Source organism: Nicotiana attenuata, unplaced genomic scaffold (assembly GCF_001879085.1).
Source record: "Nicotiana attenuata strain UT unplaced genomic scaffold, NIATTr2, whole genome shotgun sequence".
NCBI lineage: Eukaryota > Viridiplantae > Streptophyta > Magnoliopsida > Solanales > Solanaceae > Nicotiana > Nicotiana attenuata.
Window position 1 is genome coordinate 156,099 of NW_017672069.1, and position 8,950 is coordinate 165,048.

The 8,950-nt window shown below is 38.2% G+C and overlaps 1 pseudogene; it reads left to right on the forward strand.

Annotated features, from left to right (window-relative positions):
* Positions 1-211: 211 nt before the first annotated feature.
* LOC109211644 lies at positions 212-3,173 on the forward strand (annotated as a pseudogene).
* Positions 3,174-8,950: the final 5,777 nt, after the last annotated feature.

Genomic DNA, 8,950 nt, shown 5'->3' on the forward strand with positions numbered 1-8,950 from the left:
GATAACATTCCCTCATTATTCATGAACTAGTTTGGGTAGAATGAAATCTAGCAGGCTTGCTCAGTCGGGTTTACTCGGTTGAGCGCCGGTCGCGCCCCTCGGTTTTGGGGCGTGACACTCACGTTGTGCGACTCGTCTCAAGAGCAAACTCTATCAAGTTTGTCATGTCTAAACCAATCCTAAGTGATCCATCATTGCTTCACTGGTCAACATGTTGAAGTTGGACGAGGGATTCTTCAATGTACATCGAGATGTCTTCAAGCGACGTATTTGGAGGAAAGTGAGTTGTTTATGCTTATTCACTTGGAGTCATTGTTGAGCACGTCTGATCCACTTGTACTTGTTTTTCAGCTTCTTCGTCATCATAAAAAATTGCTGGTGAAGAAGTGTGTGTCATCTCTGAAAGAAGAAGATCTGAAGGGGAAGAAAGTATTCGTCAGGGTTGATCTGAACGTTCCGTTGGATCACAACCATAACATCACCGATGACGCCAGAATCAAAGCCTCTGTTGATACCATTCAGTATTTGATGAAATGCGGCTCTCGTGTTGTTCTTGCCTCCCATCTTGTAAGCTTTAGCTTTGCTATAGCTGTTACAAACCAAATCCCCTTTTTAGCTTACCTTGTCTAGCTATTTTAATATTACAAAGCTTTGCTCATATGCGTTGGATGCAACTAATTCCCATTTATTGATGTTATCGTTGATTTGTTGGTATATGTCGCAGAGTTGGTCCTTTTTCCGGTTTCTAAATTTTTCTTCTCTCTTCAATGCGGTGGATAGCTTTTTTTTTTTCTTTTTTTCTTTTGGTCAAATTAGCCTCAAGGTCTTCTGGATTCGAGTTTTTTTGTGGGCATAGTAGGGTCAGCCGAAAAAAATGTTCTTATTAGCAACTTACATATGCATATATGACATAACCATCTCTAAATTTTGTTTTATTATGGCTTCGCTTCTCTCTTATCTGGTGGTTTCCTATCACCTCTTTCACTATCTTCTGACCATAATTTTTAAATTTTCTTTGTTAGTTTCTCTGCCTTTTCCTCGCCCAACCCTCATTATACCCGTAACATTAATCTAAACCTTTTGTGATAATTCTATATTTTCTTCGTCAATTTGTTTTCACCGTCTACAGTTTTTGAATTTTATCTAAAAAAATTTCTCTGTGTTTGCTTTTTGATCATCTGAATTGCTGGTTCCAGGGTCATCCAATAGCTAAAGATCCAAACTACAGCTTGAAATTACTTGTACCAAGACTATCAGAGCCATTGGGAGTTACGGTCTGTTTTTGTTCTGTTTCTCATTTCTTGCTATTGTTTCTTCTAGCTGTCTAAAGAGAGGCTATCCTACTCCAATTTTGCTTACAGGTCAAGATGGCGAATGATTGTATTGGTCAAGTAGTTGAGGATATGGTTTCTAATATGCCATCAGGAGGGGTTCTCGTACTAGAAAATCTGAGATTCCATCATGAAGAGGTCCAGAATGATCCGGAGTTTGCAAAGCATCTGGCCTCTCTTGCCGATTTGTATGTTAATGATTGCTTTAGGAATGCATACAAACCACACGCTTCCACCGAAAGAGTTGCTGATTACTTTAAACCAGCCGTTGCTGGACTCCAAATGAAAAAGGTACGGATTATGAACTTTTGACTGTAAAATTGTGACCACCTTAATACACGTGATCGTGCTCTATCATCATTTGGTAGAAACATAATAACTTTTTGTAGAAATATGTCAAATGAAAATAGTTTGAAGCGTTACAAACGAGACTCGTTCACATACCTTTTTATAGATTGTGAGTTATGTATGTTTAGAGTTAGGCCTGGTGCGTGCCCATTTGAAACTTTAGTCCATCGTATAGTTTCCAACTTAGCTTGACCTCCCCTAAATCCTACATCACTTCAAATACACCTAGTACATTCATTAATCATATTCAATAGATATCTTTCATATTATTAGCCCTAGTTTGCACACAAATCAATGTAATTAGCACACGTCAAACTTCTTAATGGCTTTTAAACATTTCAAAAATTTCTGGGTTGTTACAACTTACAGAAATATACGAAGAAAATTTTATAAGGTAGGGAAGAAGTGTTCACTGAAAATTAGATCCACTGTGTAGAACATAATTGAATGTTTAATTTGGTGGTTAAAACAGTTTCTGTATTTGTCTTGCAACTCTTTTAGTGCTTCGTCGGTCGCTTAATTTTTGTATTCTCTTGTTGCTTGATGCTTTTAGGAACTTCGCTATCTTTTTGAAGATGTATCATATCTAGAGACGCCATTTCTTGCCGTTGTTGGTGGTTCAAAACTTTCAGCTAAGATTGGTGTGATAGATAAGAGGGTCAACCACTTACTCCTTGGCGGAGGTTTGATCTTTACTTTCTTCAAGGCCCAAGAGGGCTCTGTTGGATCCTCACTTGTGGAGGAGGACATGCTTGGTCCAGCGGAATCACTTTATATGAAGGTAGCTAGAAGAGGTGTAGAAATACTATTTCCTGCTGATGTAGTAGCAGCAAACTGGATTGCGGCTCGTGCTGAGGTTAAGGTAAAATGTTTTTGGCAATGCTATCTTGTTCTACTTGTAGCAACTATCTTGACCTTTGCTGACTGGTCCTTTTATCCCTTGGCCTTTCAGTATGATATTGATCCATTTGAAATTCCAGATAACTGGATTGGAGTGGATATTGGACGAAAAACTATCGACCGCTATAGCCAAGTACTAGACTCCGCCAAAACTATAATTTGGAGTTGACCTATAGGAGTGTACGAGATTGAAAAATTTTCTACTGGAACGAAGGTGTAAATGAAGATCTTGTTTATTTTCACCATGAGCTAGGTGCCAACAGGATTATTCTTCTGGTGTAATTTAAAGATAGTCTAGTTTTATTAGTTGGTGTTTTGCATCTATAATTATTTTGGGTATATACTATCCAGGCTATTGCAGAAAAATTGGCAGGACTTGGAGGACGTGGAGTAAAAACAATCATAGCGGGTGACGATACTGCCGCTGTTGTTAAAAAGATGGGGCTTGCGGACAAGATGACCCACATTTCAATGGGAGAGTATGCCTGCTTGCAGCTTTTGGAGGGAATACCGCTTCCTGCGATGCTTGCACTTGATGATGACCCTGTTGAGAAGGTGGTGCCCGAAGATGAGTCGGATGATGATCATTGTTGAGAAGGTGGTGCCCGAAGATGAGTCGGATGATGGTCATGGGTGGTGATCGAACTGTTAGAAGTGTATGCTGGTCTCTCATTATGTGGTGGCAGTATTGGGCACGGGGTACTTTACTTTTTAATAAAAATACATATCCCTTGTTAGTAGCTTTGGTTACTTACTGGTTGCTTGAGATTATCATCTCTTATTTTATTTCTGTCAAATGTGTAATGAAGTTGTGTGTTCACAGTAAGTAAGATGTTTCAACCTGTCACATGTCTAGACTATAAGTCTAGAAAGTTGATAGCTCTCATTGTAGTGATCTGTTCGATTACAGTGTTGGCTCATACTTGGAGTATCTCTTGGAGTAGAGCATAAGGAGGGCATTATATGGCAAAAGAGCAATTGAGAAATATGAAAATTGGCCAGTTGAAAGAGGCAGTATATATCTGCTAGAGGTAGAATCATTACTAACTGTAAAGATAGCTTGCTTGCCTATGTCATGAACTAATACCTCCTACCAATGAAGGTTAAGAGCAGACTGGACATATTATGAAGAGATCTCCTTTTTCCTAAAAGAAAAGATCGGAAGAGATATTCCATAGGATGTGGCGCAAGAAAGCATTTTTTTCCCTAAGTTGCTCGGATTTGGGTGCGGGTATTCGACCCAGGTGCGGATCTAGAGGTTAGATCCTTCATAATCTAAATTTTAAGATTTGAGGTTATGGATCTAGGTATGGTTACGGTTAAAGGGATTCGACTAAAATAATTCAAAATTTTAAAAATAGATATATTAAAAAAATATCCTAAACTATATGAAATATTTTGTGAAAAACTTATAGGTTGTGGAGTGTAGTAAATAATTCAATCTTTTATTTTGAAAATTTCTCAAGTTGTATGCACTAGGCATTAGTAGGCTGTAGCTAAAATTCAATATTTTACTTTTGCTCAAATTTGTCCATGGATTGTGGTCAAAGTACTCGATTTCAATTTACCACACCCTTGCTAGTACTAGTATCGTTTCGACAAGAATCCACGTAAGATAGACCTAACCTTTAGATAGTTAGAACAAACTCATACTGCCAAAGAAGATGATGGCCTTGGCATAAAAGAATGGGTATGCATAACAAGTATGATCTATTATTCAAGTAGCAGTTGATTCAGCAAACTATGCAGAACTATGGGAAAAAGGTATGGAACAAATACTGAATGCTAAATCCTTCATCAGGGTACTGTGTGGTTAATCCTTAGACACAAAAACATAATATAGCGTAAGTATGTCAAACAAAAGAGGGAAGCAGTGGGAGATCTTCATATACCAAATTTAGTTCTATGTGGGATAAACTAAGCCTTTGGCCTAATGAATGGGTGGAGACTAACATTTAAGGAGGAATTTCCTGACCTGTTCAACTTTGCCATGAATACTGATGAAGAAGTTGCATCTCATAAATCATATTATGGTTGAGAACTAGCAATTTGAATAATTATTAAGAATGAAGGGTAGAAATAATGTCACAACTATTGAATAGATTCGAAGGGGCACACATCACACAAGAGATGCCTGTTTCTATTAAGCAGAATGGAAAATTGTTAGTTTTTTTTTTTGATAATATGGATAGTTATATTATGTAAAGACTAGAAATTGTTCATGGTACATACGCTTTGAAAGTAAAACTTGTCACAACTTGGTGAGCCAATGTTTGTGACATTTTGGTTTCCTAGAAGTTTTAGTCTATTACATGCCACAATGTCTAGTGACTTCTTGTAAAGGTGAACAACATCTATATCCTTAGCTAGCTGTGGGGTTACAAAAAGAGGAAGTGTTGGATGTAGTTTAGCTGTCTCCTTGCATGGTTGCCAAAAAGTATCCTTACATGCATCTGTTGCCAAAAGGTGTGCTACTTGATTTCCTTCACGGAAGTTATGCCCTAGGAACAGGAAAATTGTTAGTTAAAATTAGCCTATGTTGATGTATTGTCACTTCCCTGGCCTTGGAAATCTAATAGGACGAAAATATTTAATTGGATTGCAACCCATGGTGCTTGCTTAACTTTTGCAAAAGAGGGTTTCGGTATTAGTAGCAGAAGATGTAGATCACCCTATCTTGCCATTTTTCTTTGGGTAACTTGTGCGAAAAGAATAAGAGGTACTTTGAAGGGAAGGAGAAATCCAGACACAAGTTGAAACTAAAGTGCTTGTTTTTTCGGTTTTGTCTGGGAAATATTGAGTGTACATCTATGAAGGTACTGAGTTTTTGCTTGTTCATGTTTGCACCCGCTTGGTGCAACTTCTCATCTATCAATCGATGTTATAAAAAAAATTACAATATTGTCACACCTCCTTTTTCACTTATTACACCCCGTGAAGGGTATAATAAAAGGAGTTTTTTCAATTAAAGGACAATCGAAATGGGATTCATTTATTAAGATATTCAGAGTCGCCACTTGGGAGATTTATGGTATCCCAAGTCACTGGTTCGAATCCCGAATCGAGGAAAGGGTTTGACTCTATTTAACAGTCGCGAACCAGAAATCCGGGTAAGGAATTCTGTTAACCCGGGAGAAGGGGTTAGGCACTCCCGAGTTCCGTAGTTCTAGCACGGTCGCTCAACTGCTATATTTGGTTAAAGTCTGATTTTAATACATGTTGTCCTTATGGTGCAATTTTAGAATTTTTAACCGCTTTTAAAAAATTTTAAGAAAGTGAACGTCGTTTAAAAATGTGTTTTTGGATCACGTCACATGAAATGCACCCAGATCCTCGACACATTTTTATTCAACGTTTTGGGATTTGGATTTGGGTTGCATGAAATGCACACCCGTATTTAAGAAGGTAAAATTATTAAAAGCGCGCCTAAAGCGACTAACGGGTTATTATCTTTGCGGGAAGCCGTGAAATTCGCTAAATGGCACGCCCCGAATTCTAAGTATATAAGTATTTAAAGAGGGCCCCGCAATTTATGCATTTGTTTGGCGAGGCTCATCTCGTTTTTATTATGTAAAAGGCCAACCTAAAAACGATCTACGATTCTCTATTTATTATGTCTCTAAAGGGCCCTAGTTAATTGAGGTTATAACATTCGGGCCTGAAGTTCAAGTCCGGATTCAAACAAAAGGGATAAACTTCTTAATTTGAATCCGCTATTTAACTCGAGAACCCAAATTTATAAATTAATCCTAATGATCTTAAAGGAATTTTAGCCTCCAGCACGTTTGGGCCTTGAAAGGTTGGCCCAAGCCTGTGACAATAGCAGTTTGTGAGAGGGCGGCCTGCATTGGACTTCTAGGTACTGGCCCAGGGTTTAGTTGTACAGGAAACTGATTTCTATAGGCCAAGTTTCGGCAATAAGTTCAATTATCGTGTTTGGGCCTCTTATTATCATTACAAATATAACCAACTGCCTTATGCTATTTTTGATGGCTTCTTTCACGTTCAAAATTATCACAATGCACAGCTATTCCAATGGCTAAAGGTTCAACAGGATTATAATCACCAAGCAACTAAACGACTTGAATGACAAACTCTATTCATATTCAACTAAACAAAATGATACTTGACATAATGGGATTAAAGGAGATCCAACGTTTCTTTTTAGTTCAAATATGAAATGCGTTTTTAGTAAGTTCACAATTGAACATGGAATTAAAATTCTTACAAGCAGAAACAGTCAACAAAGTAATTCTTCAACTACAATTCATGAACTAAGCTGTGAACACGAACTAGATCAACCTATAACAGAGCAGTCCTAACTTAATTACATATGAGAGAGCCATGCTTGACTGAAAACTTAGGCAAAATCAATCTAGGGGAGAAGCTTAGTCTAAAACAACCACATGTAGACAGAGAATATGAAGATTACTCTATTTATCATAATACATATGAATAAACAGGAAAGTAAACAATCGAACACTTAGATCAGCCTTCCATTTCAAGTTAAAACTTCAATTACAAGTATCCTTAGCCTTTGGCTATTGGAGATCAAGCAAGTACCTGGAAATGAGGCAAAGCAAAGAGAAGGAGAGGTCAGCTGCAGTTCGACAAGCTAACAGGAGAAAATAGCAAGTCACAGCGGCAGGAAAACACTCAGCAATTCAACTCGGAATCCCAGCAATGAAAAAAACCAGTAAAACAGACAAAAATTGACTCGAACAAACCCAAATCCAACTTGAAATCGCTCCAGAAACCTTTAACAAACTTCAGCAATCAAATTTTAAGCTAACTAATGCTAAATCCAACCCTACAACTTGAAATTGAATCCGAAATCTTAATAGCACAGTATTTTTTTTTTCTTGTTTTCAGCTATTTTCTCCTGTTTTTGGGTTTTTGGTTTTTTGAAGATCTAGATCTAGAGAAATTTGAATTTGAAATTCAGATTGGAGCTAGTGAAGCTGTGAAATGTTTTTTGGGGAAATTGGAGGCTGAAAAACTTGTGTTTTAAGGCATGGGAGTGCCATTTTATAGGCAAAAGGGAGGGCAGCCCTCAATTTTCTGTTTACGCTCTTAGTCCCTATTTATTTTCAGATTGGCCCTCTACTTATTAACTTGTTCCTCAAGTTACTATCCTAAATTACTGAAATCTAAACTTGAGCCCCATTCTAGAAGATTCTGGGGACTTCTACTCTAATCTACAGTATTCATGTCTAATTCATTTACCCAAAATGCCCTTGAACTCATTTGAAATTACTAACCTAGTACAGCTATATCCAAACAATTATTTAACCAAGGTTAATTAAACTAAGCCTAAGGATTAGTTGAAACTAAACACCAAACCATGGATTTACTAAAGACAATTACCAATTAAACTAATTAACACTAGCTAGCAACAATTATAAGGGACAGGATTGATTAATGAATCAAAGATAGAATGATACAGCTTTGAAACCCAAATTAAACTAGAATCTAGATTACCAACTCAAGATTAAACAAAATGAAACAGAATTAAACTACCAGACCATTATTGAAACACACACGGAATCCAAAACTAAGAATAAAACAAAAATAAACGAAACCGATCTATATGCAGTCAAACAATCAACTAAACCAATTAGCAATAATTAACAAAGCCAAATCAAATCACCAGAATCAAAGGGAACAGAGCAGAAGAAGAAAGAAGCAACACAAAAGAAGAATAAAGAGAAACTCACTATTAGATTCAAACGTTCCAGTATGAACCATTGATATGGACAAAATGCTTGTGAAAATGACTTTAGCCATGGCCCAGAGAATTCGAACCCTAGATGTGAAATTGAAGGTCTTCAGTTGGGAGTCTTGTGCAGCGACCACGAGAGGCTTAGAATGGCCTGGGGGTTGTAGGGTACAAATTTGGGAGGGTTTGGAGAAATTAGGGTTTTGGGTCATGAATTTCAAACGAAGATTCGATGAGGTGAGCAATGATTCGAGGGAAACTGAGGATGGATATGGAGAGAGGACGATGAGAGGAACCTAGGGTGTTATTTTGATGGGCGTTAGCGTCGGCGCCGCCATTATCGGCGGTGGAAAATTAGGGCGGCTCAGTTAGGGTTCGAATTATTTGAGCAGACCTGGTGGATTTTGAGGGAAACAGGGCTCAGATTTGAGAAGACGAGGGCGAGGTGCTTGAGTGGTGTAAGTTTGGGAGGGTTTGGACGCCGGCCGCCGCCGTAGGCGATTTTCGGGGCGGCAGGCGGTGGTTCAGGGCGGGGTCATGAGAGATGATGACAGGGGTTCTGGAGGAGGGGGGGGGGGGGGGGTTAGGGGCGGTTCGGGACGACGTTATATGTTAAGTGATCCCTAGGTTCCTGGCCGTTGATCTAAGTATC